The sequence below is a fragment of the Leucoraja erinacea genome, chromosome 10, assembly GCF_028641065.1.
Source record: "Leucoraja erinacea ecotype New England chromosome 10, Leri_hhj_1, whole genome shotgun sequence".
Lineage (NCBI taxonomy): Eukaryota > Metazoa > Chordata > Chondrichthyes > Rajiformes > Rajidae > Leucoraja > Leucoraja erinaceus.
Genome location: NC_073386.1, coordinates 58,138,529 through 58,163,405, shown reverse-complemented (window position 1 = coordinate 58,163,405; position 24,877 = coordinate 58,138,529). Strand labels below are relative to the sequence as shown.

General features: G+C 46.9%; 1 protein-coding gene across 4 annotated transcripts in view; it reads right to left on the bottom strand.

Annotated features, from left to right (window-relative positions):
* The window catches only part of LOC129701277 (acyl-CoA-binding domain-containing protein 6-like), a 462,001-nt gene that overhangs the window by 425,262 nt on the left and 11,862 nt on the right, over positions 1 to 24,877 (bottom strand). The window contains exon 1 of one of the 4 annotated variants that reach the window (XM_055642436.1): positions 6,407 to 6,477. The exons of the other annotated variants lie outside the window; for them this stretch is intronic. The gene's annotated coding sequence lies outside the window, so the exon portion shown is untranslated. Of the gene's footprint in view, positions 1 to 6,406; positions 6,478 to 24,877 lie in introns of those variants that run through there. 4 annotated transcript variants of the gene reach the window in all.

The window sequence follows — 24,877 nt, the reverse complement described above, 5'->3', positions numbered from 1 at the left end:
CACTACGGTCAGGCAAACGCCTCCGTTGCCATGCAGTGAGAACGGAGAGGTTGAGAAGGGGTTTCTTCCCAGAGGCAATTCGGACTGTAAACGCCTTTCTCACCAGGGACTAACTGTACAGAACGTTTTTCCTTCTATTATTTATTATGTAAAAGAATATGTGTGTTATGATTGTGTTTATAATTTTTTTTGGTTGTTTTGTTGTTCCGCGAGCATTGCCACTTTCATTTCACTGCACATCTCGTATGTGTATGTGACAAATAAACTTTGACTTGACTTGACTTAGTTTAGTTTAGAGATACAACATGGAACCTGGCATTTTGGCCCACTGAGTCCGCACCGACGGACAATCACCCCACACACTAGTGCTATCCCACATACCAGGAACAATTTACAGAAGGCAATCAACCGACAAACCTGTGTCGGTAGGAATTGCAGATGCTGGTTTATTCCGATGATGGACACAAAATGCTGGAGTAACTCAGTAGGCCAGGCAGCAGTCACCTATTCCTTTTCTCCAGAGATGCTGCCTGATCCGTAGAGTTACCCAAGGATTTTGAGTTAACTTACAAACCTGCGCGTCTTTGGAATTTGAGTGAAAACAAGAGCACTCAGAAAGGACCCACGCGGTTACGGGGAGAACGTACAACTCCGCAAAGACAGCGCCAGGAGACGGTATCTAGCGGTGCGAGGCAACAACTCTGCCTGCACAGTGAGCGGCCCGGGTTTCCTAAAATTAATTCGATTCATTTATTTACAATAATATGTACAATACTAAATGATTCAAAACAAAACCCACCATTGTAGTACAAATAAAACAAATATTCTTAAATTACTATTTCCCCATCCTTGCCAAGGATGCATTCCACATCCCGCGGTGCCCATCGGTCCCGGAAATCCCCCATGGCGCCCGTGGACAGCGCGTAGTCCCTCTCTAACACCACCCGGGGTGGGCAGCACGGTGATGCAGCGGTAGAGTTGCTGTTTCACAGCGCCAGAGACCCAGGTTCCATCCTGACTACGGGCGCTGTCTGTATGTAGTTTGTACGTTCTCCCCGTGACCTGCGTGGGTTTTCTCCGAGATCTTTGGTTTCCTCCCACACTCCAACAAAGACGTACAGGCTTGTAGGTTAATGGGTTTGGTGTAAATGCAAATTGTTCCTGGTACGTGTACGATTGCGTGGGGATTGCTGGTCGGCGCAGACCGGTGGGCTGAAGCGCCCGTTTACACGCTTTTCAAACTAAAACGAAATCGCTGATATCATTTGGCGATTGTGCCAAGCACATATCATCTTCTGTGAATAAGGGATGGAAATCTTGGACCCGGAGTAAGTAAAGCCAAGCAGAACTGTGTGGGCCACCCCTGTTGGAGGAGGACAGGTCTTCACACGTACCTCTCCACTGCAGGTCTCAACAACATGCAGCTTTGGCAAGTAGAACTCAGACTACCAATTACCTGCCTCAGCTGCAATATCCCAGCTCATGTTGACTGCAGTCGAGAGGAAATCATTAAATAACACACACACACACACATTCACCAACAGTTCCAGTTTTAGTTTAGTTTCGAGATACAGCGCAGAAACAGGCCCTTCATCCCTGCATCCACTAGGGACAATTGTACAATTTACAGCTATATCAAGCCAATTAACCTATAAATTGTAGTGAAGAAAGCGAATGGTATGTTGGCTTTCATAGCAAAAGGATTTAAGTATAGGAGCAGGGAGGTTCTACTGCAGTTGTACAGGGTCTTGGTGAGACCACACCTGGAGTATTGCGTACAGTTTTGGTCTCCAAATCTGAGGAAGGACATTATTGCCATAGAGGGAGTGCAGAGACGGTTCACCAGACTGATTCCTGGGATGTCAGGTCTGTCTTATGAAGAAAGACTGGATAGACTTGATTTTATACTCTCTAGAATTTAGGAGATTGAGAGGGGATCTTATAGAAACTTACAAAATTCTTAAGGGGTTGGACAGGCTAGATGCAGGAAGATTGTTCCCGATGTTGGGGAAGTCCAGGACAAGGGGTCACAGCTTAAGGATAAGGGATAAATCCTTTAAAACTGAGATGAGAAGAACTTTTTTGCACACAGAGAGTGGTGAATCTCTGGAACTCTCTGCCACAGAGGGTAGTCGAGGCCAGTTCATTGGCTATATTTAAGAGGGAGTTAGATGTGGCCCTTGTGGCTAAGGGGATCAGAGGGTATGGAGAGAAGGCAGGTACGGGATACTGAGTTGGATGATCAGCCATGATCATATTGAATGGCGGTGCAGGCTCCGAATGGCCTACTCCTGCACCTAATTTCTATGTTTCTATATAAACCTGTACACCTTTGGAGTGTGGGAGGAAACCGAAGATTTCCGAGTTAACCCACGCAAGTCACGGGGAGAACATACCAACTCCGTACAGACAGCACCCCTGGTCAGGATCGAACCCGGGACCCTGGTGCTGTGAGGCTGTAGCTCTACCACTGCGCCACCCTATTCTATTCCAAGGCCTAGAGGCATAAGTCACTATGACTTGCACTGGTATCCTCCACAGCTCGGTAGTCAATAGCTCACTAAACATTGACCAAAAAGCACTGGTACAAAGGCTAGAATTTGTCAGCCTTGGCCTAAATATGGATCCAACACATGGACATGGAGAAAATAGAACAGGAGTTCAACCATCTTAGCTTTCCCTTCACTGGTGACTACTACAGGAATGACATCAGTAAACACAGACTTATTTAGCAAGTTCCATGACATCAAAATGCCCTAAAGCACCACAGCAGTGAAGAAGTATTTACGCATGGGTTAACACATGACTCTTGTGATGTAGAACACTTTGCAATTCATTTTTCCACAAGGTTTCCAGGGTCTCTGAGACCAGATATTGTGAGCCTAGCCCCACAAAGGGCTGTTCAGCTCCTCAAGTCTCCCCCTAGATTCGGAACCATAATGGTTGATGTGGATAGACACAAAATTCTGGAGTAACTCAGCGAGTCAGCCAGCATCTCTTTGAGTCTGAAGAAGGGACTCAACTCAAAATGTCACCCATTCCTTCTCTCCATAGATGCTGCCTGGCCCACCGAGTTACTTCAGCATTTTGTGTTTACCTTCGGTGTAAACCAGCATCTGCAGTTCCTTTTCTGTGACATTCCTTCCCCTTCCCAGTTCTCCAACCAGTCTGACTATGCCCCTGATTATATTTTATCTGTTTGCTTCGTTGTCACCTTCTCCCAGCTAACAACGATCTATTCTACATTTGCCTGGATCACCAACTCTTTTGATGTCTTGTTTTACACCTTGCCCATCCATATCTCGGTCTCCCCCTCCCCTGACATCAGTCTCTACTTTTTACTAGAATGTTGCCTGGGTTTCAACAACTAAGTTACAGAGAAAGGTTGAATAAGTTAGGTCGTTATTCTCTGGAGCGCAGAAGGTTAAGGGAGGACTTGATAGAGGTCTTTAAAATGATGAGAGGGATAGACAGTGTTGATGTGGACAAGCTTTTCCCTTTGAGAATAGGGAAGATTCAAACAAGAGGACATGACTTCAGAATTAAGGGACAGAAGTTTTGGGGTAATATGAGGAGGAACTTCTTTATGCAGAGAGTGGTGGTGGTGTGGAATGAGCTCCCAGTGGGTGGTGGAGGCAGGTTCATTGGTATCATTTAAAAATAAATTGGATAGGCATATGGATGAGAAGGGAATGGAGGGTTATGGAGAGAAGTGCAGGCAGGTGGGACTGAGTTGGATGATCAGCCATGATCATTTGAATGGCGGTGGACTCGTAGGGCCGAATGGCCTACTCCTGCACCTTCCGTCTATGTTTTCACACCTTGTCCATATATCGGTCTACCCCTCCCCTGACATCAGTCTCGCCCCGAAATGTCACCCATTCCTTCTCTCCAGAGATGCTGCCTGTCCCGCTGAGTTACTCCAGCTTTTTGTGTCTACCTGCAGTTCCTTCCTGCACAATGGTTGGTGTGGTTTGGACTTTACTTTCTATTCCGGGTGGTCCGGTTTCCTCCCACGCTCCCAAGACCAGGTTTGTAGGTGAACTGGCTTCAGTAAATTGTACATTGTCCTTAATGCGTGTAGGTGAGTTCTAGTGTTCGGGGATGGCCATTTGGCACGGACTCGGTGGGCCGATGGGCCTGTATCTCTGAAATATAACACAACTTTTCCCAGTGGCAAGAAGGGTCCAGAAGGGCAGAGATTACAGCGATTGGCAAAGATAGTAGAAGCTGATTGAATGGAGACCTTCAGACAGGAACAGGATAAATAGAGACAGCGTAAACATTTACTGGGCTCTGGAGCCACTTCAGGAGGGTTAATTGGCTCCAGCACAGCTCGAATGGGCTGAATGGCCCCCTTTGTGTTGCATCAGTCAACTATTCCATGCTTCAATCCAATTACCTTTCAAAAGATGCCATTTTTTTCCACGACACAAAATACTGTAGGAAGCAGCATACTGCAAATAAACCACCAGGCAAAATCACCTCATGGAAGCCACAGGTCTGGACGGACAACATTCTTCCATACCAATGTCGCTCTTGCCTCACCAGTGTCGTCCACCCACATTCATTTCAACTTGCTTTTTGTGCGGGGAATTTCTGTTTAAATTAAATTTCCTTTCATTTTAAATAAAAACAAGCGGGTAAAACCAAGACAGAGAGACTGAGAGACATAGAGTCAGAAAACAGGCCCTTGGGCCCAAGTTGCCCACACCGACACACATGTCCCATCTACGCCAATCCTACCTGCCTGTGTTTGGCCTATATCCCTCCAAACCTGTCCCATCCATGTACCTGTCCAACTGTATTTTAAAGCATTGCGATAGTCCCTGCCTCAATTTCTCCTCTGGCAGCTCATTCCATGCATACACCCACCACCCTTTGTTTAAAATAAAGTTGCCCCTCAGGTTCCTATGAAGTCTTTCCCCCTCAGCTTAAACCTATGTCAACTGGTTCACTGAGAGGGGAGGGAAAAACGATAAAGCAGTTGACAAGCAGTTGAATTGATATTGGTCATCATCAGATGATTAATAGGGTGGACTGCAGTAATCAATTACAAGGACTCATTAAAGGGCATAAACTGCAACAAGAAGCAAAATAGTTTTCACTCTTTTGAATTAACAATTTAGGTAAACATTGGTAAATTTATTTTCCTTTACGAAGCAATGGCCTAGATTTCATTCAGTAAACAGTCTAAGTCTCAATTATTTAATGGCTGGATATACTTCCTGTTCAGTGTTGCAACGACAGAGGCCATTTGTCATCAAAGGCTTGCCTCTTGGTTCCATGCTCATTTTTAAAGCAGGTGACAGTTTTGAGAGGTAGAAGTGATATTTGTGTCCAAGGGCCAAGAGAGGGGAAGAAACGCTGACTTTATTAATTATTGCCGATTGACTTCCTTCTGGAGACAGCCACTTATTCACAACTGTGGTCCAATATCTTATTGACAAACACAGTTTAGAGTCATACAACACGGAAACAGGCCCTTCAGCCCAACTTGTCCATGCTGACCAACAGGCCCCATCCACACTCGTCCCACCTGCCATTGTTTAGTCCACATCCCTCTAAACCATTCCTATCCATATTCCTGTCCAAGCGTATTTTAAATGTTGTTATAGTCCGTGCCTCAACTACCTCCTCTGGCAGCTCATTCCCTGTTGCCCCCCAATCTTTCCCTGCTGCTGCTCCTTCTTGATTCCCCTTCTCTGGGTAAAAGACTTTGTGCATTTAAAGTTGGGGGCAATACATTAAACTGCAGATGCTGGTTAATACCCTAAAGGACAACTCAGGGGTAACTCAGCGGGTCAGGCAGCAGCGCTGGAGAACATGGATAGGTGGCATTTTGAGTCTTTATTTTAGAGAATGCAGCATGGAAACAGGCCCTTCAGTCCACCAGGTCTGTGCCGAACCATCCTTCACCCCACACACTGCCACTATCCTACACACCAGCCACAATTTACCATGCTTTTTTAAATCAAAGCTAATTAAACTACAAACCTGTAGGTCTTTGGAATGTGGGAGGAAACCGGAGGGCCCAGAGAAAAAAAGCACTTGTTCACGGGGAGAACGTGCAAACTCCATCCAGACAGCACTCGTAGTCAGGATCAAACCCGGGTCTCTGATGCTGTAAGGCTGCAGTTCAACTGCCGCCCTCAGTCTGAAGAACGGTCCCAACATGAAACGTTACCCAGCCATGTTCTCCACAGATGCTGCCTGACCCGCTGAGTTACTCCAGCACTCTGTGAAACGTCACCTATCCATGTTCTCCACAGATGCTGCCTGACCCGCTGAGTTACTCCAGCACTTTGTGACTATCTTTAGTATAAACCAGCATGCGCAGTTAGTTCCTTGTTATTACTCATCACTTGTTATATTAGAACACACAATAGGATCAAGTAAACCATACCTGGTCAGGACTAGTTTAGTTTCTAGGCCTTTACATCTGACGGGGCAGAAATTTGTTCCATTTGTAACTTACTTCACCTCTCTGCCATTCAAAGCCCCTTCCTCACCTGCTTATCTCACCTCTTGCCCACATCAGCAAGCACATTAAGGCAGAGATAGATAGATTCTTGATTAGTACGGGTGTCAGAGGCTATGGGGTGAAAGGGGTTAGGAGGGAGAGATAGATCAGCCCTGATTGAATGGCGGAGTAGACTTGATGGGCCGAATGGCAAATTTGTCTCTTATCACTAACGAGGGCACACAAACTGCAGCCTGTAATGTCAGAAATATGTGACGATTGTGTGAGGAGGGGCACGGTGGCTCAGCGGTAGAGTTGCTGCCGTACAGCGCCAAAGACCCGGCTTCGATCCTTGCTATGGGTCCGGGCCGCTGAGGAGGATGATGTTCACCGTCGGGGATCAGCGTCGGCGTTCCACCAGCCCGGCGTGAGGGCCTGAACATCGGGCCACCCGGGGCGGCGACTGCGGGTGCTCGGAAGGCCCCAACCACGGATGAACATCTGGGAAGATCGGAGGGGAGGCTGCCTGGACTATGGTGCCTTCCTCACCTTGGTGCCACTGGGTTGTGTCGTGGACTTTCTGTGTTTGTGCTTTGTTTTTTTTTTGTTTTTTTTTAATTTCTATTTTATTTTTTTAATATGTTTTAATATTTAATATTTATTTATTTTGTGATACTGACTGTAAAGGGAAATTCATTTCGTTGTCTCTAATTGAGACAATGACAATAAATTTGAATACAATACATACAATACAAAATACCTTCTCCCTGTGACCGCGTGGGTTGCCTCCCACATTCCAAAGACCTACAGGTTGGTAGGTTAATTGGCTTTGGTAAAAAGTGTAAATTGTCCCTAGTGTGTGTGGGATAGTGCTAGTGCAAGAGGTGCTTGTTGGTCGACATGGGCTGCAGGGCCTGTTTCCGCACTGTATCTCTAAAGCCTAAATCAACAGGCCATTTCAGGCCCATTATGCGCACAGAAAATCTACAGCGAGAGAGAGAGAGAGATTGAGAGAGAGAGAGGCAGAGAGAGAGAGCGAGAGAGAGAGAGAGAGAGAGAGAGAGTGATTGAGAGAGGTGTGAGAGGGAAAGTGTGAACAAGAGCAAGATGCATGCCACCTTTTCTTAAATGCGGATCATTATCTAATCACTTTACAGCCAATTAAGTCGTTCTGATAATGTAGTCACTACTGTGATTTAGGAGAGTGTACTAAACACTCTCCTAAATCACTAAACACTCTCCTGATTTACAGGGCTTGGGTTAATCGGGAGTTTTTTCTTTGACGTGTAGGAGGCTGAGTTGTGACGTTGTTGTAAATAATCTGAGGGTCATGGGTAAAGTGCAAGCTCACAGTCATTATCTCTAGAGTAGAGGAATCAAAAACTAGAGGGTTCCGGTTTAAGATGAGAGGGGAGAGATTGAAGAGGGACCTCAGGGGCAACATTTTCACCTAGAGGGTAGTCAGTATCTGGAAAGAGCTTGCCACAGAGGAAGCTATAGAGCAGTTGTATAGGGCTCTGGTGAGACCACATCCGGAGTATTGCGTCCAGTTTTGGTCTCCTAATTTGAGGAAGGACATCCTTGTGATTGAGGCAGTGCTGCGTAGGTTCACGAGATTGATCCCTGGGATGGCGGGAATGACATTTGAGGAAAGATTGAAAAGACTGGGCTTGTATTCACTGGAGTTTAGTAAGATGAGGGGGGGATCTTATAGAAACATATAAAAGGATTCGACAAGCTAGATGCAGGAAAAATGTTCCCAATGTTGGGCGAGTCCAGAACCAGGGGCCACAGAATAAGGGGGAGGCCATTTAAGACTGAGGTGAGATAAAACTTTTTCACCCAGAGAGTTGTGAATTTGTGGAATTCCCTGCCACAGAGGGAGGCCAAATCACTGGATGGATTTAAGAGAGAGTTACTGTAGATAGAGCTCTAGGGGCTAGTGGAGTCAAGGGATATGGGGAGAAGGCAGGCACGGGTTATTGATTGGGCACGATCAGCAATTATCACAATGAATGGCGGTGCTGGATTGAAGGGCCGAATGGACTCCTCCTGCATCTATTTTTTATATTTCTATAGAAGTGTTTACATTTACCCTATATGTGATAAATGTCAACATTTAGAAGCTACGTTATCGCATATGTTTGCAAACTGTACAAAAATTAAAAAATTCTGGGTAAATATTTTTAGTATAATATCCAAAGTAACCAACACACAATTGGAACCAAATTCAAAATTAATAATACTCGGAATATTAGAATTAAATCAAACATTTAGAATAACACAAAGAAACTTTATTGATTATAGTTTAATAATCCTAAAATTTTGGAAAGGCCCTACGGCCCCCACAATCAAAATGTGGATTATAGAAATGACGGAGACCTTAAACGTGGAAAGAATCAGATTTTCCCTGTTGGACAAACAGGAATTATTCGTTGGAACATGGTCTCCTTTTATTGATTACTTAAAGGGCCAGAATAGTTCAGCACAGGAACCTGACTAGCACTCGGGCTAAAGATTGGATGAAATGCTACACTCTGAAATGTACGAACATATCTCGAACGATGTTTTTTAGTTTTAACAAATTTTTCCATTCTTCTTTAACTATCTCTTTCCCCCTTTTTTTTTTTTTTTTTTTTTTTTTTTTTTTTTGTTTGTTTTATTTTTTCTTTTCTTTCTTTTCTTCCTCTACTTCATCTATCTCTTTAGTTCTATCTAGTTTAAAAAAAAATGAAGAAAAAGGTAAAAAGTATTGGAGACAATGTAATAATAACTGACAATATTATCAATTTAAAAATGTAAGACAGTAATGATGTAATAGATTATGTACCTATCTCCAATAAAAAATATTTTCAAAAAAAAAAAAAAAAAAAAGTGTTTACAATTACAACTTTCAAAAAACATTTGGACAGAGAGATGGACAGGAAGGGGTTAGAGGGCTATGGGCCAAATGGGACCAGCTCAGAATGCCAACTAAGTTGGTATGGACAAGGTGGGCCGAAGGGCCTGTTTCCATGCTGCATAGCACCAAGGCTACAAACAGTTGATGGCTGTAGAAACAAAGAACCGCAGATACGTGTTTAAACCAAAGATAGACACAAAGTGCTGGAGTAACTCAGTGGGTTATCACAGGACGGGTGAGATTTCTGGCCAGGAACTTTCTTTATCAGTCTGAAGAAGGGTCCTGACCCAAAATGTCACCCATCCTTTTTCTCTAGAGGTGCTGACTGACCCGATGAGTCACCCCAGCACTCGGTCTACCTATAGTTGATAGTTTAAGGGCCTGTCCCACTTGCGTGCGATTGCATGCGTCTGGCGCGACCAAACGTGGTCGCTTGAGGTGTACGGGCCGCGCGGGGCCGGTCCCACTTCCAAACACGGAGGCGTATGGAGTTGTGCGGGGCTGGTCCCGACATCCCGCATTGTCCGAAAATTTTGCGCGGCAACGGCCTGTCGGCCCGCAGGCACATTGAGGGCGTATGCAGCGTCTTGACGTCGTACGTAGCGTCTTGATGGCGTACGCCTAGAGCGTGGCGTTGCGTGATGGCGTCACCGCCCGGCGTGGCGTTGCGCGATGACGTCACTGCCCGACGCCGTGCGATGCCCAAATTGAGTCGGCCCGCCTCCTGCTCAGCTGATTGGTAAGTATGACGCAAATTACGTCACGAGCGAACATAGCTCGTACTTACTGTGAACTTAGCGCGAACTCAGCGTCCATTTGGTCGCGCCAAACGCATGCAAGTGGGACAGGCCCTTTAGTTTACCAAGGTACAGTGAAAAGCTTCTTTGTTACATGCTGTCCAGTCGGCATTTGGTAGCGTGCTCTCCAGACTACAGGTGATTATCATCAAGCCATCCACAGTGTACACACACACATGACAGAGGGAATAACCTTTAGTGCAAAAAGTGCAGTAACATTTGAGTAAAGATAATCTGAGGGTATCCAATGAAGCAGATGGGAGATGGGCACAAAATGCTGGAGTAACTCAACGGGACAGGCAGCATCTCTGAAGAGAAGGAACGGCTGATGTTTGGGGTCTAGTCAAGATCAGGACCGCTTGCTCGCTCGTTGGTGAGAGGATGGTTCAGTTGCCTGAGAAATGCTGGGAATAAACTGTCCCCGAGTCTAGAGACACCCACAATGTTTTAAAACTTGACAGATGCATTATTTACATTCCTCGTCAACCCTGCTCCTCCGCATTTCCTCGTCTCCCACGCAGTGGCGAAGCAACCAGATAGCTCAAGCGCGACAAGGCTTGTGACAGATGCATAACAACTGCTTCCCGCAATACAACGACACTCTTTCATCCCAGTCCATCTGTGGTCATTTCAAAAAGCAGCATTCCAACAGCAGCATCTGAAGCTCAGCACACATCCCAGCAGTTGCCCGCGTTAATTGAAATCGGGAGCAAAAATAAATAACTGATGAACTACAGTAATCCCATTGGAATGCACTTTTAACTGATAAAGGGCAAGGAAGTCACTTCTCCCCCCATTCATACATTTCACATGATGACACCACGAGGAAAGCAGCTGCAAAAACCAAGTTAAAACTCCAAGGTCACTGGCCTATATTTAAATGCCAAGTTGAAGAGTCTCTCGACAGAAGGAATGCACAGAAAATGCCAACAAATCGGAGGGAAGGAACTGCAGATGCTGGAAAATCGAAGGTAGTTGAAAGTGCTGGAGAAACTCAGCGGGTGCGGCAGAATCTATGGAGCGAAGGAAATAGGCAACGTTTCGGGTTGAAACCCTTCTGAAGTCTGAAGAAAGGTTTCGGCCCGAAACGTTGCCTATTTCCTTTGCTCCATAGATGCTGCCGCACCCGCTGAGTTTCTCCAGCACTCTTGTCTACGAAGGGTAACCACTCACTAGAAAAGCCACTGACAAACAACAATGATACTCGTTTTCCAAAGTTCTTGCAACAGGAAGGACTGCATCTCGTATTCCACTTGGGCAGCAAAATGTTGAATTTCTGTGTGTCCCCCCCCCCCCCCCCCCCCCCCCCCTCCCCCCCCCCCCCCCCTCCCCCCCCCTTCTCCCCCACTATTCCACTCCTCCCACTATCCCACCCCACCTATATCCATCCCTCTGGCTTTATATTCAAGAGAGGGTTAGATATAGCTGGTGTATTGAAGAGAGAGTTAGATTTAGCTCTTGGGGCTAACAAACTCAAGGGATATGGGGAAAAAGCAGGAACGGGGTAATGATTTTGGATGATCAGCCATGATCACATTGACAATAGACAATAGGTGCAGGAGTAGGCCATTCGGCCCTTCGAGCCAGCACTACCATTCACTGTGATCATGGCTGATCATCCTCAATCAGTACCCTGTTCCTGCATTCTCCCCATATCCCTTGACTCCGCTATCTTTAAGAGCCCTAACTAGCTCTCTCCTGAAAGCATCTACAGAATTAGCCTCCACTTGATACAAACCTGCACGTCTTGGGGATATGTGAGGAAACCGGAGTAGCCGGAGAAAACCGACACTGTGACTGGTAGAACATGCAAACTCCACACAGACAGCACGGTTAGTCAGGATTGAAACCGGGTCTTGGGCGCCATGAGGCAGCAGTTCACAAAGAAAACGTGCAAACTCCACATAGATGGCACCAGGGGTCAGGACTGTACCCAGGTCTCTGGTGATACGAGGCAGCAGCTCTACCAACTACGTCACTGTGCCACCCTTGATCTTGTGCGCTTTGAGCACCTCTTGTGTCTCTTTTGGGTTGGTAAACTTCTTCAACTAAGGTTGGCTGTGGCACTGCGGTAGAGTTGCTGCCTCGCAGAGCCAGAGACTCGGGTTCAATCCGCACCACGGGTGCTGTCTGTACGGAGTTTGCACGTTCTCCCTGCGACAGCGTGGGTTTTCTCCAATTTCCTCCCACATCCCGAAGACGTGCAGGTTTATAGGTTAATTGGCTTCTGCAAATTGTCCCCAGTGTGTGCGATAGAACATTGGGCGTCACAGTGGCGCCAAAGGAGAACTGCTGCCTCACCGTGCTAGAGGCCCCGCTTTGATCCTGACCACAGTGCTGTCCATGTGGAGTTTGCACGTTCTACCTGACACTGTGTGTGTACGCTTTTCCCCCGGGTGCTCCGGCTACCTCCCGCATCCCAAAGACGTGCAGGTTTGTAGGTTAAACTAGTGTAGGGGTGATCGATGGTCAGCATTGACTCGTTGGGCCGAAGGGCCTGTTTCCATGCTGTAACTGTAAGCTAAACTTGTGCATGGGTGGTCAATTGTCAGCATGGACTTGATGGGCCAAAGGGCCAGTACCTTTGAGCGCTGCTGGTATTTGCCAGGCAAACACCCACTAATTCCACAGAGAAGCCACACAGGTTGTCAGAATGACGTGGCAATATGCATTGCATACCTGAACAATGTATATTGAGTGGGAGGGGAAAATAATACCAGCAACTCAATGACATTGTTTTGTTCAGAAATTACTGGCTCTATCTGGAGTTTTTCTTTTTTTTTTTTTAAATTTACAAAATAGTGATAATATCGATAATAACCTAGATCCAACCAGCATAAGCGACTCCTGCACACCTATCCTGCACACTCTTCTTTGCAAACTGAAACATGTAAACGCAAGAAACTGCAGATGCTAGAATTTTGAGCGAAACTAAAAAGTACAAAGTGCTGGAGGAACTCAGCGGGCCAGGCAGCATCTCTGGAGAGAAGGAATGGTCCAGAAACGCCACCTATCCATGTTCTCCAGTGATGCTGCCTGACCCGCTGAGTTACTCCGGTTTTTTGTGTCTATCTTCAGGCTAGTGGGTTCGGGTGAAGGGGCTTGATTGGCAGATGGCCAGATACAAAGGAGGCCTGCGATGAAATGGGGATGAGAGATATTACGAATTGGAATCTTTCACCTGACACATTTCAAATTGAAAGGTGTAACGGGAAATATTTTAGTGTTCGGTAATAAATCGGTCTGATGCCACAGCAATATGTTAGGGAGGCACAGTGAGTGACACAGTTGGTACATTTGCTGCCTCAGAGACCCAGGTTCGATCCTGACCTCGGGTGCTCTATGTGTGTGTGTGTGGTGTGTGTGTGTGTGTGTGTGTGTGGAATTCAACCCCCCACATCTCAAAGACGTGCAGGTTTGCAGATCTGCAAAATTCCCCAAAAATGCATAGAGAGTGCATGGTAACGCATCAAACTGCAGCAGTAGCATTGCTGCCACACAGCGCCAGAGACCTGGGCTTCATCCTGTTTCCACACTGACTCTATGTGATACTAAAGAACTAGTGACCATTGAGGAATATAGGTGGAATGGAATGCAGGGAGAAGGGGGGGGTGTATACAGGTGGGGCACAGGGAAGAGGTTAACGGAGGGAAGTGGTGTGTACAATATAGTTTCCTAGCAACATAAGATTTCCAGAGGCCCAATAACCACAATTAGGTTTGGTGGAAGTTCGTGACTTTCCCCAGCTAAACGGAAGGACTGATTAGAGAAGTCTGATAACAGAGGGCAAGAAGCAGAAGTGTGTCTGGTGGTACACACCTCTTTGTTGCCGTGGGCTGGGGCAGCAGGGCAAAGGCCGCGGACACCAACAGGATCAACAAGCTCATCAGGAAGGCTGGCTCCGTCCTTGGGGGGGGTAGTTGGAGATGGATTCATGGGAGATGGTCTCGGAGGGGAGGATGCTCCTCAAACTGGGAAGCATCCTGGACAATACAGCTCACCCCCTCCGTGACACACACTGGTCAACCTGAGGAGCACCTTCAGCAACAGACTGTACAACTCCTCCCCCTTCTGTCGTGGGGTAGACTGAGACTGACCCCCCCCCCCCCCATGTATTTTGTTGTGATTCGTGACTATCGGCAGATCAATTTCCCTGCTGGGATAAGTAAAGTTTATCATATCATATCATACTGTAATCTTCCATATCTTCTGCACGTAATCATGGGGGGGTCTGACAGTCGCAGACAGAGACCGTCTATAAAACGCCAAACTCCGCCAAAACCACCCAGCTCTTTAACTTGTACAGAGTCGACTAGTGGAAGGCAGAATCACTAATTTACAGACTACCTTCTAGAAATGACAGACGATTAGACCATGAAGTGGAAACTTGTGGTCGCTGTGTTTCCATGTACTCTTGGGCGAGATATTTTTGTCATTCAACGAGGTTACATCTTTCCACGGAGGAACGGCCAGTTGGCTCGGAGGCCAATTGGCACCTATTTTTGGGAACATTTCTTGAAAGTGAGAAATGTAATGCCTGGCACCAACACCACTTTGAACCATTAGCTGGGGATGTCTGATCTCATTAGAACTCCCTTGGTCAGGGAAGAAACTGCCAGCAGGAAGATCAGTCTGGTGCTCACTCATGGGATCATTCACAAAGTGCTCAAAACTGGGAATGCACAAAATGAAAGCTTTCGTAACAAATAGACACTCAAATACCAACAGTTCCATTGAAACTATTGAGGGAGTGCAGCGTAGGCTCACAAGGTTAATTCCCACGATAGCGGGACTGTCACATGTTGAAAGATTGGAACGACTGGGCTTGTATACACCAGAATTTAGAAGGATGAGTGGGGATCTTATTGAAACGTATAAGATTATTAAGGGATTGGACGCGCTAGAGGCAAGAAACATGGTCCCGATGTTGTGGAAGTCCAGAACCAGGGGTCACAGTTTAAGAATAAAGGGTAGGCCATGTAGAACGGACATGAGGAAACATTTTTTCACCCAGAGAGTGGTGAGTCTGTGGACTTCTCTGCCTCGGCAGGCAGTGGATGCCAATTCTCTGGATGCTTTCAAGAGAGAGTTAGATAGAGCTTTTAAAGATAGTGAAGTCAAGGGATATGGGGAGAAAGCAGGAACGAGGTACTGCTTGTGGATGATCAGCCATGATCAAAGTGAATGGCTGTGCTGGCTCGAAGGGCTGAATGGCCTACTCCTGCACCTATTGTCTATTGAAACATAAAAAATAGGTGCAGGAGTAGGCCCTTCGGCCATTCAATATGATCCTGGCTATTCATCCAAAATCAGTACCCCGTTCCTGCTATTTCCACATACCCCTTCATTCTGTTAGCCCTAAGAGCTCTATCTACCTCTCTCTTGAAAACATCCAGAGAATTGGCCTCCACTGCCTTCTGTGGCAGAGAATTCCACAGATTCACAACTCTCTGGGTAAAACAGTTTTCCTTCATCTCAGTCCTAACTGGCCTACCCCTTATTCTTGCACTGTTCCATTCAATTAAAAGGAGAATGAGAACCACACTCTGCCAATTTGCACAAGACTTGTGCATCAGTTAACATTCTGGAGTCAACAGATAAAACGTCAACTGTTCTTTCAGAAACAACGACGGCCTTCTTGGTAGTTTTCTCAAATGATAAACCAAACGACAGATTATTTTCTTAAGTGGCAAAAATACGGCTGGGTTGTAAGCTGCCCAAGCAAAATATGAGGCGCTGTTCATACCGTTAGTACGTAAGCTAGCCAAGCTGAATACAAGGTGCCTTTTTTTGGTAAGGCAGCATTTGTAGTTCCTTGTGATTACAAGATAAAAATAGATCTTGCTCCAGGAAACGTCTCTCAGTTCAGACCTTTGTCAATGAGTTACAACACAAAGGAGAGCCAATACCTCTACATGTTCTCTGTCTCTTCCTTCGGGGGAATGCGATTTTTTTGTGTCGTATCCCCCCGTCTCTGCCTACGTCTGTGCTGAGGCCTAATGGCGGAGATGGCAGCCTCCAGGCTGCGACTGACCCCGAGGCTCCAGAGGCAGAGCCAGCCAGGACTTACCAACGAGAGGCTGGCCGTCTTCGGGGCTGAGGCAGCGGTGGCCCGACTTGCTGGTGCAGCGTTCTGGCTTTCGGCGGCGGCCTGGAGCTGATGCAGCGGGGATCGGAGCTGAGACTGCGGGATCCGGAGCTGGGGCAGTGGCATGGAGCTGGGGCGGCTGCCCGGAGTGGAGACTGCAGGACCCGGAGCTGGGGCGGCGGCCTGAAGCTGGGGCGGCTGCCCGGAGCTGATACTGTGGCGGGCCGTCCAGCGGAGATGGCGTTCCGGCTTTCGGCGGCAGCGACATCACCACGGAGGTCCGCTGGACTGGAGGGCGGCATCTCCGTCCTGGATCGATCGCCTCAGCGCAGACGGAGAACAAGGAGGGAAGAAACGGAGACTAAGACTTTGCCTCCATCACAGTGAGGATGTGCTTGGTGAACTCACTGTGGTGGATGTTTAATTTGTGTTTATTGTACGTTTTGGTTTTATTGGTTCTGTGTATGACTGCAGGCAACATAATTTCGTTCAGACCAAAAGGCCTGAATGACAATAAAGGAATCTAATTCTAATCTAATTCTAATACGTTTAAGATGTTGCAGAGACCACGTCCCAACCCGAAACATCGCCTCGCCATGTTTTCCACAAATGCTGCCCGATCCACCGAGTTGCTCCAGCATTTGGCATCAACCAGCATTTGCAGTTCCTTGCTTCTATAGACTTTTTTTTTTTTAATTTATTTTTATTAGGAGCAATTGTACAAAGAGAAAATAATCGACATGAGAGCTATACAATTTTCGTACAGCTTCAGTTTTAACATTTTATAAACTAATAACTAGATCGGAAAAAAAGAAAAAGGAAAAAAAGGAAAGAGAGAAGAAAAGAAAAAGAAAAAAGGAAATCCCCAGAACTAACGAAGGAGTGAAAGAAGCGGAGATATATCCCACTGCCCTTCCCTACTCCCGCTCACCCGACCCTAGCGTTGGTTTTGAGTTTGTGTTCTACAATTATATTGTTGAAGAAATTCAATAAAAGGGAGACCATTCTAATACGTTTAAGATGTATTGCATCGGAAGGCATTGCAGAGGGTGGTGAAAATTGCCCAACGCATCACCGGTTCCACGCTCCCCTCCATTGAGTCTGTCCAAAGCAAGCGCTGTCTGCGGAGGGCGCTCAGCATCGCCAAGGACTGCTCTCACCCCAACCATGGACTGTTTACCCTCCTACCATCCGGGAGGCGCTACAGGTCTCTCCGTTGCCGAACCAGCAGGTCCAGGCACAGCTTCTTTCCGGCGGCTGTCACTCTACTCAACAACGTACCTCGGTGACTGCCAATCACCCCCCCCCCCGGACACTTATTATTATTTATTCAAATTGTTTGCTATGTCGCTCTTCAAGAGAGATGCTAAATGCATTTCGTTGTCTCTGTACTGTACACTGACAATGACAATTAAATTGAATCTGGAATCTGAATCTGGACCATATTTTGGAAAATTGATCTGGTTTGTCAGTCAAGACAAGCCTTTTTATAGACTTGAGATACAGCATGGAAACAGGCCCTTCTTCCCGTCGAGTCGACACCGACCAGCGATCACCCCATACACTGACACCATCCAATTTTACAATTTTTCCCAAAGCCAATTAACCTACAAACCTGCACATCTTTGGAATGTGGGTGGAAACCAGAGCACTCGGAGAAAACCCACGTGGGTCACGGGGAGAACGTACAAATTCCATACAGACAGCATCCGTAGTCAGGATTGAACCCAGTTCACTGGTGCTGTAAGGCAGCAAATCTACCGCTGCGCCATCGTGCCACCATATACCTTCAGTGACTATATATTGCTACATCAACACACTTTCCTTTCATATTTTTACATTAAGTTAGCACAGTGCCCTCCATAATGTTTGGGACAAAGACCCATCATTTATTTATTTGCCTCTGTAATCCACAGTTTGAGATTTGTAATAAAAATAAATCACATATGGTTAAAGTGCACATAGTCAGATTTTATTTCAGGCCATTTTTATACATTTTGGTTTCACTATATAGAAATTACAGCTGTGTTTATACATAGTCTCCCCCATTTCAGGGCACCATAATGTTTGGGACACATGGTTTCACATGTGTTTGTAATTACTCAGGTGTGTTTAATTGCCTCCTTAATGCAGGTATGAGAGAGCTCTCGGCACCTAGTCTTTCCTCCAGTCTTTCCATCACCTTTGGAAACTTCTATTGCTGTTTGTCAACATGAGGACCAAAGTTGTGCCAATGAAAGTCAAATAAGCCATTATGAGACTGAGAAACAAGAATACCACTGTTAGAGACATCAGCCAGACTTTAGGCTTATGGACATCAACTGTTTGGAACATCATTAAGAAGAAAGGGAGCATTGGTGAGCTTACTAATCACAAAGGGACTGGCAGGCCAAGGAAGACCTCCACAGCTGATGACAGAAGAATTCCCTCTATAATAAAGGAAAACCCCCCAAACACCTGTCCGACAGATCAGAAACACTCTTCAGGAGTGTGGATTTGTCAATGACCACTGTCTGCAGAAGACTTCATGAACAGAAATACTGAAGCTACACTGCAAGATGCAAACCACTGGTTAGCCGCATAATGGTCGGGTTACAGGTTGCCAAGATGTACTTAAAAGAGCAACCACAGTTCTGCAAAAGGTCTTCTGGACAGATGAGACAAAGATTAACTTATATCAGAGTGATGGCAAGAGCAAAGTATAGAGGAGAGAAGGAACTGCCCAAGATCCAAAGCGTACCACTTCATCTGTGAAACATGGTGGTGGGGGTGTTACGGCCTGGGCATGTGTGGCTGCTGAAGGTACTGGCTCACTTATCTTCATTGATGATAATAAATAATAATACATTTTATTTATGGGCGCCTTTCAAGAGTCTCAAGGACACCTTACAAAAATTTAGCAGCTAGAGGAAAAACATGTAAGGGGAATGAAATAATTAGTAGAGACATGACTAGTACACAAAGTAAAGACAGAATTCAATTCAAAACACAATATGAGGCAATTAATGCACAGATGAAAAGGGAGGGGGACGTGGGGCTAAGGATAGGCAGAGGTGAAGAGATGGGTCTTGAAAGGCGGGACTGGAAGATGGTGAGGGACACGGAATTGCTGATCAGTTGGGGGGAGGGAGTTCCAGAGCCTGGGAGCTGCCCTGGAGAAGGCTCTGTCCCCAAAACTGTGGAGGTTGGACTTGTGGATGGAGAGGAGACCGGCTGATGTGGATCTGAGGGACCGTGAGGGTTGGTAGGGGGAGAGGAGGTCAGTGAGATATGGGGGGGCCAGATGGTGGAGGGCTTTGTAGGTGAGGATCAGGATTTTGTAGGTGATCCGGTGGGAGATGGGAAGCCAGTGAAGTTGTTTGAGGACTGGAGTGATGTGATGCCAGGATTTGGTGTGGGTGATGAGTCGGGTGGCTGCGTTCTGGACCAGTTGGAGTCGGTTGATGTAGGTGGAGCTGATGCCAAGGAGAAGTGAGTTGCAATAGTCCAGTCGGGAGGAGATGAAGGCATGGATGAGTCTTTCAGCAGCGGGAGGTGTGAGAGAGGGTCTGAGTTTGGCGATGTTGCGGAGATGAAAGAAGGAGATTTTAATGACATGGCGGATGTGAGGCTCAAGGGAGAGGGTGGAATCAAAGATCACGCCAAGGTTGCGGGTCTGGGGAGATGGGGAGACAGTGGTGCCGTCGATGGTGAGAGTGGGGTTATTGATTTTGCTGAGTGTGGCTTTGGAGCCTATGAGGAGGAATTCTGTCTTATCGCTGTTGAGTTTGAGGAAGTTATGTTGCATCCAGGTTTTTATAGCTGACAAACAGGAGTTGATATGGGAGAGGAGGGGGTTGTGGGGGGATTTGGTGCCGAGGTAGATCTGGGTGTCATCAGCGTAACAGTGGAAGTCCAGGTTGAAGTGGCGGAGTATCTGACCAAGGGGGAGGATGTAGATGATGAAGAGGAGGGGGCCGAGTACGGAGCCTTGGGGAACGCCTTGAGTGACTGTGGCTGTAGCAGAGGTGCGGTTGTGGAGAGAGATGAAGTGGGATCTGTTGGAAAGGTAGGAACGGAGCCAGCTGAGTGCAGAGCCTTCAATGCCGAGGTCCTTGAGTCTGGTGAGCAGGATGTTATGGTTCACTGTATCGAAGGCTGCGCTCAGGTCGAGGAGGATGAGGATGTTGAGGGAACCACTGTCAGCAGAGGTGAGGAGGTCGTTGAGGACTTTGAGGAGAGCAGTTTCTGTGCTATGGAGGGGGCGAAAGCCAGATTGGAGGGGTTCAAGTAGGTTATACGCAAGGAGGTGGGAATAAAGTTGCGACGCAACGATACGCTCCAGGGTTTTTGAAAGAAAGGGGAGGTTTGAGATTGGGCGGTAGTTAATGAGAGAGGAGGGATCAAGACCAGGTTTCTTTAAGATTGGTGTGACAGCAGCAGTTTTGAAAGCGGAGGGGACAACTCCTTGGGACAATGAGGAGTTGAAGAGATTAGTGAGGTAGGGGCAGAGAACGGGGAGGCAGGACTTCAGCAGGGGAGTGGGGAGAGGGTGGAGGGAGCAGGTAGTGGGTTTGGAAGAGCTGATGAGTTTGGAGATTTCAGTAGGGGAGACCAGGTCAAACTGGGAGAGGAAGCAGTGTGGAGGAGGGGTCAGGAGGTCAGTGGAGATATTGAAAGGAGGGGCCTTGGTAGGCGGTGGAGTAGATGTTGAGGAGTCGGGTACAGGGGATAAAGATTAAAGATGGTGCTGATTTTATCAGCGAAAAAGTGGAGGAATGCGTTGCAGAGATCCGGAGTAGAGGTAGGGAGAGTGTTGGCTCGAGGCTTGAGGAGGTTGCTCACTGTGGAGAAGAGGGTTCTGTGGTTTAGGCAGGGGTCGGTGAATATGGAGGAGAGGTAGGCAGATTTTGCAGCAATGAGGGCATCTTTGTATTCAGTGAGGTGGAGTTTGTAAGCTTCAAGGTGGACTGTGAGAGAGATGATTTATTTGTGAGTTGTTACGAAGTGCAGGTGTGTACCAGGGTGAAGATGTGTTGAAAGTTACGGTTCTTGTTTTGAGGGGGGCCATAGTGTTAAGGGAGGTAGACAAGGTGGAGTTGAGATGGTTTGTGAGATCATCAGTTGAGATGGGGGTTGAGTCCAGGGGGAGAGTGGAGGAGAGCAGGTCAGAGAGATGGTGGGGGTCAATGGATTTTAGATTACGGAAGATGATTTCTCGGAGGAAGCGGGGGGCGAGGTGTCGGAGAAGGGATGGTGAACCGTATAAGCTTATGATCGGAGAGGGGGAAGAGGCATGGATGGAGGTCGAGTAGCGGTTGATTTGTGGAGCAGACCAGGTCAAGGATGTGACCTTTGTCATGGGTGGGAAAGGTGACGTGCTGAGTGAGAGAGAAGTTGTCAAGTAAAAAGGGGAATTCAGATGCGAGCTTGCAGGTGGGGGAGTCCATGTGAATATTGAAGTCACCAAGTAGCAGCAGACGTGGGGAGAGGGATGAGGCAAGTGTGAGGAGTTCGGTGAAGTCAGATAGGAAGGAGGGGTTTGGTTTAGGTGGCCTGTGTAGATGGTTTATGCATGCAACCTATAACATCCCTGCCGTAGACCAGTAATGTATCACTGTTCAACAAGATAAGATATAATGAGCTGTTGACTGCCGATCGCTCTGTTTTGCGTGCCTATGGGGGAGAGGAACTAACACCTGTGGGGAGGGCCACTTTCCACTGTGTGCTGCAGAAATCATCCTGTGACCTGTCGCTCTTTATTCTGGATTGCGACTGTGTCACCTTGCTGAGCAACCAGACCTGCCAGGATCTCATTAAGTCCCTTTACAGCCGGTAAATGAGGATGACTGTCATGGAGGAAAGGGCTTTGAAGGCGAGGAATTCAAATGATGCTACTGGGGCGAAGGTGAGTTCAGTGATCCGAAAATTCTGGGCGAAAATAACAGCGAGGCCACCTCCATGGCGGGAGGGACGGGGCTTGGAAATGTAATTAAATCCAGGTGGGGAGGGAGGGAGAATTGAGGGAGAAGAAGATATTGGGTTGTTGCCAGGTCTCAGTGAGCAGAAGGAAGTCCAGAGTGTTGTCAAGGATTAGTTCATGGAGGGCAAGGGCTTTGTTGTTGAGCAACCTGGTGTTGAGGAGGGCAAAGTTGGCATTGTGAGAGGGTGGGGGTGGAGGGATGGGGGCAGGCTGGAGAGATCTGGGGTTGTCCCGGTTGACAGTGCGTGCGGTCAGCTGGGATGGGGGGGTGACGCGGGTGAGGGGGGGTAGAGCGTGGTAGTGAGCAGATGGATGGAATGGAATGTCCGTGGTTGAAGCAAACAAGCCTGCGCCGAGAGCCTCTGTGGATGAAACGGGGTCGACGCAGAAGTCTAAGCTGTTTAATGACTTGGATGCAGGATGGGATGCGGTTGTTGAAGAGACCAATCAGTTGTAAAGTTGAATATTTGAGCATGATGGTAAGGGAGCAGAGAGGTTGTCCAGGAGAAGCGGCGAATAGTCAACGCCAGCGTCCTCTCCGGGCAGCGTGCAGTGATTCTAGCGGTTCTGGCGGCTAGCGGCTAGCAATATTGGCCGCAGGGGGACGATCGTTCCACGGCCGAAAACGGCCAAAAAACACCACAGACCACCGCGACCCTCCAGTGGTCCCTCATCAGGTGATAGGTCCAGACCTCGTCCGGGATGGAAATATACCGCAGTCGGCAATTGAAGCAGTTGAAGCCGATTCGCGGTAAGGGACCGTTGTTAATTTGAATCTACCGCCGCCGCCATTTTTTTCCCAGAATGATACAACTGCTGATGGTAGTAGCATAATGAATTCTGAAATGTGTAGACACATCCTATCTGTTCAAGTTCTAACAAATGCCTCAAAACTCATTGGCCGGTGGTTCATTCTACAGCAAGACAATGAAGAAGGGTTTCGGCCCGAAACGTCACCTATTTTCTTCGCTCCATAGATGCTGCTGCACCCGCTGAGTTTCTCCAGCATTTTTATGTACCTTCGATCTTCCAGCATCTGCAGTTCCTTCTTGAACACAATGATCCCAAACATACTGCTAAAGCAACAAAGGAGTTTTTCAAAGCTAAAAAATTGTCAATTCTTGAGTGGCCAAGTCAATCACCTGATCTGAACCCAATTGAGCATGCCTTTTATATGCTGAAGAGAAAACTGAAGGGGACTAGCTCCCATAACAAGCATAATCTAAAGATGGCTGCAATCCAGGCCTGGCAGAGCATCACCAGAGAAGACACCCAGCAACTGGTGATGTCCATGAATCGCAGACTTCAAGCAGTCATTGCATGCAAAGGATATGCAACAAAATACTAAACATGACTACTTTCATTTACATGACATTGCTGTGTCCCAAACATGATGGTGCCCTGAAATGGGGGGACTATGTATAAACACTGCTGTAATTTCTACATGGTGTAACCAAAATGTATAAAAATTGCCTTTATTAAAAACTGACAATGTGCACTTTAACCACATGTGTTTTTTTTCTATTACAAATCTCAAATTGTGGAGGACAGAGGCAAATAAATAAATGATGGCTCTTTGTCCCAAACATTATGGAGGGCACTGCACATTCATACCCTCAAAAATCCTCCTCCGTATACGTTAAAATGATGAAGCATGAGTTATGCAAAATAAAACTTAAAAATAACTCAAGAGCAGAGTGTGAGAGAATTAATTTGAAAGGGAAAAAATAATAAAACTAAAAACAAGACAAACCTGTTGTTTTTTGCCCTGGGGGGGGGGGGTTATAGGATGGTGAGGAATATGTTGATGCCTTAGCCTTCTGCCAATGTTCCCTTGATTTAGGACCGGAAACAAGGAACTGTAGTGCCTGGTTTACAAAAATCCCTGGACAGCATCCCTGGAGAACATTGATATGCCGCATTTTGAGTTAGAACCCTTCTTCAGTCTGATTGAAGGGTCCCAACCCGAAACGCCACCTATCCATGTTCTCCAGAGATGCTGCCTGACCCGCTGAGTTACTCCAGCACTCTGTGAAACATCACCTATCCATGTTCTCCATAGATGCTGCCTGACCCGCTGAGTTACTCCAGCACTGTGTGAAACGTCACCTAGCCATGTACTACAAAGATGCTGCCTGACCCGCTGAGTTACTCCAGCACTCTGTGAAACGTCACCTATCCATGTTCTCCACAGATGCTGCCTGACCCGCTGAGTTACTCCAGCACTCTGTGAAACGCCACCTATCCATGTTCTCCCCAGATGCTGCCTGACCCGCTGAGTTACTCCAGCACTCTGTGAAACGCCACCTATCCATGTTCTCCACAGATGCTGCCTGACCCCCTGAGTTACTCTCAGCACTCTGTGTCCATCTTTGGTATAAACCAGCGTCTTCTGATCCTCCCCATCATAAACTGATAAAACTAATGTCCGTGCATAGAAGCTCATTGCATCTGTTATCAGAGACACCATATATGAACAAGTAGAATCCTACAGTCAGAGGAGATTTGTTAAGATTGCATCACATCAAGCTGATCAGAGCAACTTTTTAAAGAGATAGGTTTAAGAGATGTGGATAACAAACGATGTCCCTGGATGGGATACAAACAAGGATTTTCAGACAAAAGGCCTATTTTCTGACACTACGAAAGAAAATATCTAACAATA